We start from the raw sequence: 8266 nt of genomic DNA on the forward strand, positions 1-8266 counted from the left end.
TAAAATAAACTAATGGTGTTCAGTCGTAGCCAATTATGTGCCTCTCTGACATAGCCACCATTGCTGCAGAATGAGTATAAGATGTGTAATAAATTGACTAAACTAATGACATACCTACAATTTAGGGAATAGGCATTATACAATAGGGGATTATGGAGCCTTCAAAACCGATATACCTCTATTAATAGCAAGTATGTAATAACCAGGGAGTGCTCTCATTTAGTGAATACAATTGTGTTCATGTCCCATAGGGCTGCTTTAAATCACTTTCAATGTATCTCTACTAATCCTTGGAATAGACTTGATATAATATACAGTGTACATAAAACATATGTTAGGTTCCAAATTTGTACATTAGAATAATTACTTGCTAGAATGAGAGGGTGCATAGAGAATAAATAGAGCAAAAAAGTCTGGACAATTGGCCCAATCTAAAAACTTAATCAACTTCTGAGGTCCACAGCTATTAAATACAGCAAAGGTAGAAGATTTCAAGAGAAGTGAAGTTATGGCAGGAAGTGCCTGATTACCTAGATTGTAACATAACTATAGGTTCGCAAATGACAATAGCCTGACTGGTCAGGTGGTCTCTGGGGCAACCAGGCCGAAGGACAGGTTACGAGGATACATTCAGACTTTGTCACATCTACATATTGGTTATATGTACAATACCATCATCCCTAACAAGTGTTACCACTCCTGTAACACTTGACCAGTCTCTTAGAGCCCAGGTGAATGGTATACCACCCGTGTCATTTAGTACATCATCCCTGCTCTATATCACTCTGGCTTTGTAGCATTATCCCTGACATATAACATCACCCGGTATCATATAACATCGCCCCACATCATATAATATCACCACTGCCATGTAACATCACTCCCGAGATGTAACAATAGCCCTTAATATTACCTCCGTCATGTAACATCATTCTTACCATGTAATATTGCCTGTTATGTATCTTCACCTACCATGCAACACCATCCTCTGCCATGTAACGTTATCCCTGTCATGTAACATCACCCCACATCATATAATATCACCCCTGCCATGCAATTTAGTGTTCACACTGGAAAGGTTGAATGACATCCCATCACCCACACAAATGTTTGAAGGAGGAGAGGTGAATGAATTTAGGGATATACCCATAACATGCGAAATAATTAGAAAGAACATTGACACACTAAAATATTCAAAAGCCCCAGGTGTTGATGTAATCCAATATAAAGTCTTAAAGGAACTGACAGAAGAACTATGCCTGCTGCTGAAACTACTTTAAACAAAATCTCTGGACCAATAGGGGTTGTACATATAGATTGGAAATATGCAAATATTACCCTTTTTTTAAAAAATAGGCGGAAAGAGATCTGCAGAAAACTACCGGCCGATCAGCTTGACATCACGCATCTGCAAGCTCATGGAGGGAATCATTCACCATCTTTCTGTGAACAACGTAGTACAATCAACACAACATGGATTTGTTAAAAACCGATCCTGCCTTACAAATTTGCTAACATTTTTGGAAACGGTCACCAGTTTCTCGTACAGTGGTCTTCCGGTGGATTTTGATAAGGTACCGTATGAAAGACTGGCAAGGAAATTACAGGCCCATAGAATAAATGGTAAAATATTAGAATGGATAAAACAATGCTAAGTGGAAACGAATCTGAATGGAGAAATGTGATAAGTGGGGTGTCAAAAGGGTCCACATTTTGTCATACATGTACATCAATGACAGACGAGAATATTACAAACCACATCATCAAATTTGCAGTTGACACAAAGATTTATGGTAAAGTGGGAAATGATAACGATATTGAAGCCTTACAAAGAGATCTATATGAACTCTACAAATGGTCAGAAGACTGGCAAATGCTTTTTTAATATCGACAAATTCAAGACCATGCATGTGTGGCATAACAACCTACGCGACCACTACCAAATTAATAGCATTACATTACAGCAGAATGATGAAGAAAGGGACCTTAAAGTTAAGATTCACCACTCATTAAAAATTGCACAACTGGTGGGAGCAGCAGTCAGAAAAGGTAACCAAATTCATACGACAATGGCATAGGTGGTGTAACACGGCAGGGGTGATGTTACATACCTATGTATGTAACATCACCCCTTCCCTGTTACACCAACCATGCCATTGCCGTATGTATATATTATCACCCTTGCCTTGTAACATGTTGGAGCGTCATGACAATATACAATACTTGCCTAACAATTATGGGGGAGCCAGGTCTATAGCTCTATTATGCCCCGCCTTCTAGGGCTATTGATGATGCCGTGCAAATGACTAGGCACAATAACTTGGCCTACCACCCAACATTTTTTTTTTTTAGATATATACAAGAGTTGTTACATTCTTGTACAGCCACTAGTACGCGTAGCGTTTCGGGCAAGTCCTTAATCCTATGGTCCCTGGAATACGATCCCCTGCCGCGAAGAATCGTTTTTTCATCCAAGTACACATTTTACTGTTGCGTTAAACAGAGGCTACAGTTAAGGAATTGCGCCCAGTAAATCCTCCCCGGCCAGGATACGAACCCATGACATAGCGCTCGCGGAACGCCAGGCGAGTGTCTTACCACTACACCACAGAGACTTATTTCACATAACTACTTCAACTGCTTCCTGCCCGAAACGCTGTGCGTAATAGTGGCTTTAGGCATTGTATGTACTAGCTCTATCTATAAATATATCAATTGTTGTAAAATCTCTTGTATGTATGTACCTTACCTGAATAAACATTTATTTATTATATTTATTTAACTGACATTTCTTCTACCTGGACAGACGTATCCTAATTATAACTGAACCTTTGAAGTTTTCGTACACACACTTGCGTACACTGGAGATGGCCCAAATGCAAAGATTCACAAACTATAAAGTTTGAGAGGTAGCAAGGAAATCCTGGCCGTAAAAAAAACTTGTGTGCGGGGAAGGAGCCATGCAGCAGCCTGGCACTGTTGCCATCGATCGTGGCACATCTCTCACTGTTCACAACTCCTGGCACAGGCACTGAGGCCGCCTCCCTCCCGCCAGTGTCCTACCAGAGGTCGGCCGAGGCGGTGCTGCATCTCTCGCGCTCTCCCTCGCTTTGTGTCACCCCCGCGGTACTCGCCTCTCTCTCTTTGTCCCGCACCTCTACCCCCTCTGGAGGCAAGATGAGGCACACCACGTGACCCCCGTCGTGTTTTAATCGTGTTCAAGCATTTAAGACGGCAAGGAAAGAGGTCTCCACGTGTCTGCTGCCCACCTATGTTATACTGACAAGTTCAACCACACGAACGTTCCTCGGGCCTTGCTTTCTGTCCACTATAGCTGTTACAGCATGTAATTACTGCTGGACTCGTTAACGGAGAGCACGCCTTCTCCCACAGCACTGTCACTGGGGGTTTAAAATACACCTCTGGTGCTGCTGGTGGAGCCAGACTCACGTGTGAGGATTAATGAGTGGAGGCGAGGCGAGGCCGTGCCAACAGTGGTGTCAGGAGTAAGGCAGCGGATCCCAGGTGAGTCTCGTTAGTCCCTAGTACACCTGGTGGAGCGGTGCCCAGGTGAGTCTCGTTAGTCCCTAGTACACCTGGTGGAGCGGTGCCCAGGTGAGTCTCGTTAGTCCCTAGTACACCTGGTGGAGCGGTGCCCAGGTGAGTCTCGTTAGTCCCTAGTACATCTGGTGGAGCGGTGCCCAGGTGAGTCTCGTTAGTCCCTAGTACACCTGGTGGAGCGGTGCCCAGGTGAGTCTCGTTAGTCCCTAGTACACCTGGTGGAGCGGTGCCCAGGTGAGTCTCGTTAGTCCCTAATACACCTGGTGAAGCGGTTCTCAGGTGAGTCGTTAATCCTTAATGCACCTGGTGGAGCGGTACCTAGGTGAGTCGTTAATCACTCACCATAACCCACCAGTCGTACAACTAGTGGAGCGGTTCCCAGACGGGTCATTAATCCCTCATATACCTGATGGTGTGGTGCCTAGGTGAGCCGTTAATCCCTCTTACAACTGGTGGAGCTGTTCTCAGGCGAATCATTAATCCTTCATACAATCATGGTGGAGTGACGCGGTGCCCAGATGAGTCTCCTTAATTCCTCATACACATCGTGAAGCGGTTCCCAGGTGAGTTTGTCTTGGACATGGCCGAACAGACATAAGTACCGCGCCTTCCTTCACTCCGTATATACCTTCTAAATGCTATACAATCATTCTCGTTTAGCTTTTCCTCTGATAATTACATTTCCCTCTTACTGCAGCGGATTCCAGTCGTCTCTCTCTCGCAGACAGCCTCCTAACTACCCCCTCCCCCTTCTCCCTTAGACCTAGCGCCTCGTGTAATAATAATAATATTAATTATAATAATTGTATATTTATTTCAGAGTCCTGTCATATGATGCAAAGATATACATTTGTTCTTACACAGTGATAATTCTATTAATGATAAGGTTTGATTCCCGCTGAAGGACAGAAGCGTTCGGGCATAATATTTCCTTCCGCCTGATATCTTTGTTCACTTATTGGTACTCTGCAGTAATCGACTTGTAGTCAGTAATTAGGCTTGGGAGGCCTCGACAAATAATTATAGGCTTCCTAGCTGTCCCCGTCTATGGGAAACCATTAATTAAGATGAACCACACAGTTTTAGATACATAAACAATGTTGCAGCATCGCTAGTTTATACAAGTGCTGTAATATTATTAGGGACGTGTGGCGTAATGCTACCATTCTCTCTATATATATTGGGGAGCACAGATATAGGCATCATTGTAAATTAAAGTGACTAGTAGATCGTGCTAAAGCAACCCACTAAAGACCCCACTCATCCCATTAATATATAAAAAAGATTCCATGATGCACCCCGATTACGTCAAAGTGATGTGACACACCTCGCACAGAATATATATTTATACAAACAAGAATTTATCTGTTATTTTCGTTAGGTTTGATTGTTTATTTAAAGAGTATCGGTAACTTCCCCCTAAGAATAGTTGTATTTACAACTATCCTAAGAATCCCAATCCCTAAGAATAGTTGTATTTACAACTATTCTTGGGGTAATTTCTGAACTCCCTTGCTAACCTATTATACCCACACTATCTAACTCCTTTGATAACAAGAATGTAAAAACTCTTTGCATATGGTCATAAATCGATTGTCTACTAATCACATCTACATGTTTAAGGTTATTTAAAATAAAAGTAATCAAGGAGCTTGTCCTGGGTGCATTAAGCACAGAATATCAATAACTTAAAAAAAAGAGAAGATCCAATTAGACGTTAATATTCCAAAAATCGAATTTTCGATCAGATTTCTCTACAGTATTAGGCTGCCTGACTTTTAACTGATATTATCGTTACCTTTTATGTTACGTCTAATTGAGTCAAACTAGAAAGTGCGTAACAAAAGCGAGGAAATTAAGCAGTCATTAAGTTTGTTTATGAATAATGAACTTAGGAACTGTTAGGTGGAAAGACTACGCTATCCGTCTGAAGTGATGCATATTAGTAGCACGAGTTAATACAGTACCACACAATATATCAACGTATATCTTTACTGGATTGTTAACACAAAATAGTTCCTTAATATCAACTTCATATTGTTGCCGCCATAGTGGTTTAACAAAGAAACATGTGTAAAAAGGTGGGGGGAGTCTTAATATCTTCTTGTAACACCAGAACTTTCGAAACAGCGGGACACAGGGAAGCTATTTTTGTTTTAAGCCAAATTTATTGTAGTTTGTAGGAAATCTTCAATTCCGTCTAGGATTACAATTTCAAAAAAACGTTTGATAGTGTTTCAACTGATATGGAACTGTAATTTTTGGGGTTTTGTAGAATCCTTATTTTGTTTTGTAAGCTATATGATAATTGCATACAATTACTATCCTGTTATATATGATGCCAGTTAATACTTTGGATTTGGATTTTTTGTTGAAAGTTCGAGTTTTTTTGCAGGATTTCGATTTTTTGTTGGAGCATTTGGATTTTTTTTGGCTGATTTGACGTTTATTGTTGGCAAAATTGGATTTTTTTTTTGTTGGCTGGACTGTTCAATCAGGCTGTTGGACGCGGCTGCTCGCAGCCTGACGTACGAATCACAGCCTGGTTGATCTTAGACCTCCTCAGTCAGTCAAGACTAATCAGGTGCTGGCAGCATTGGGCTGTATTAAACTGGCTGTCCCAAATATCTCCCCAAAATACCCCCACAACCCTTGTCTCATGATTGGTTGCGGTGAAACGTCTCACGTAGGACGGATCACCTCTCAGAAGTCTAATGAGAACTCCCTGGAAACACAAACCGAAACTGTCTCTATTTTCCGCTTGTTACAACTTGTAATAAAGTTGTTACATCTTGGCTTAACGTGTTTATGACGTATTAGAACGTTGTTACAACTTGCTATATTGGTTGTTATAACTGGTTAGGAGGTGTTAAAACTTGTTCGAACGTTGTACCAACGTCGTAGTTTCGGTGTGTGTTTGGCGGGCTGCCAGAGGTCTAACAGCCAATTAACTTGCTGTGCTAGTTACTCCTAATTGTCATACTACTTGAAGAGGGAAGATGCATAGGACTCTTCCCTCATTGGACTACACTATAGCTATTTTAATTGTTCAAAACGGTTAATAAGAAGAACACTTGAATGGAACACTACCCGCCAATCGGTTTACAACCAGATCTCCAATTACTGTAGGGTGAACAGTTAAGGACTGGCGCCCAGTCAATTCTTTCAGGTAAGGTCTCGAACCTAGACGAAATCCCTCGCTTACTTTGGTGGAATTAAGGAAAAGCGGGATATGATAGTTTTCAAGTGCATCAAAAAATATGAAACCACAATTAATGAGGCAACATTAATTAGACTGAAAAAAGTCACAAAATAAACACCTACAGGAGAGATAAGAATAAATTTCTTCTCATCGTGACTTGTGGATGGCACTGTAGAGAGAAACTGTGGGAGAAAAACAGAAACATTAATAGTAAATACGATAAATGTACAAAGGAAGATGTCATAACACGGGCTTCAGCTTCATCATGCAAACCCTAAAATGTATTATCAGAGGTTCTCATTCTTACCCACAATTTCATAAAATCAACCACATATATAATTTTTGTTCAGTACGATATAACTGCTTAGTTTGCTCCCCTAACCACCATGTGCGTGGGAAGGAAGTAATACAAGGAACACTATATACACAGCAGATTTCCACCAGACGGCATAAATTGCATGAATGAAGTTGCCGAGCGAAGTACTGTGTACAGCCTAATGGCGGGAGGTGACGTCAGCAGGTCTAACACTGTCACGCTTCAAGTGATATTTGTTCTGTGTAAATAAACAGCCAGACTGCGAGTATTAGGAGTAGTGATGTTATTATATTTCCCAGAAAAAGCAGCTTTAGTCGACGTGCGATGACAGCGTGAAAGTGTCCTGGTGGCGCCGCTAGTAATGGCGTGTTGGCGGGGAAACAGCCTGTCCTCTTACAAAGAACGTCGCTTTTAGCTCTTATGCGTTACTAAGGCCAAAAATTGTTGTACTAGAAAATGGAAGCGGCCCGTAAAAGTGACGTACTGTCCCGTTTTCTGTTTTGGGTCCTCTGGCTTAGTCTGTTAGGTTAGGATAGAACACTTTAAATTAACCGTTTTCTTGACGTTTTGAAACATCAGGAGGACAGGCCAGGGGCTCATGGTTAGCCAAGAGTTACCCTCATGGCTAACTCCCAAAGTGATGCTGAAAAGAACGAGTGAACTATTATTAATGTTGTCTTTGTTGTCATGTTGCGCTGCTATTGTGCTCTTATTATGAAACGCCTCGTGCTCTCTGGTTATGGGGCCTAAAGTGTTTTAATTTTAATTTTTGTAATTTTACCCCGAGGGGTGAGTTTATTGGGCAGCGCCTCTCATCATATGTGTAGTCATACCGCCATAGCAGCATGTACAACACCCCCCAATAGGAAGAAACCCCCCTGGGTTGTTCATCCTGTCACTTGTACTCAGATATAGCTAGGACTTGCTTATTAACTGTCTCAAGTGAACAGTTTATTAGACAAGAAGATTAACATTTGTCAACCCATAAAAATGTTACGTTATCTTGCGGGTGCAAAATGGGAGAATCTTTTAAGAACAGTATCTATATTTGACAAATAGTATTTTTCCTAACTCAAACAATGTGGGGGTTTATTATTCAACACATTTGTAATGACTCAGATGTTCACATTCTCGTAAATAATGGTGAAGGCGGTGTCCGTCACTCACCACAGATTCTGCAACTCCGC

The 8266-nt window shown here is 41.4% G+C and overlaps 1 protein-coding gene across 1 annotated transcript in view; it reads left to right on the forward strand.

Annotated features, from left to right (window-relative positions):
• Nucleotides 1–2916: 2916 nt before the first annotated feature.
• Nucleotides 2917–8266, forward strand: part of LOC123748546 (WSCD family member AAEL009094-like) — a gene marked incomplete in the record, with an annotated part of 94907 nt that continues 89557 nt past the window's right edge. The window contains 1 exon segment of the mRNA XM_069304016.1: nucleotides 2917–3525.

Source organism: Procambarus clarkii, chromosome 51 (assembly GCF_040958095.1).
Source record: "Procambarus clarkii isolate CNS0578487 chromosome 51, FALCON_Pclarkii_2.0, whole genome shotgun sequence".
Taxonomy (NCBI): domain Eukaryota; kingdom Metazoa; phylum Arthropoda; class Malacostraca; order Decapoda; family Cambaridae; genus Procambarus; species Procambarus clarkii.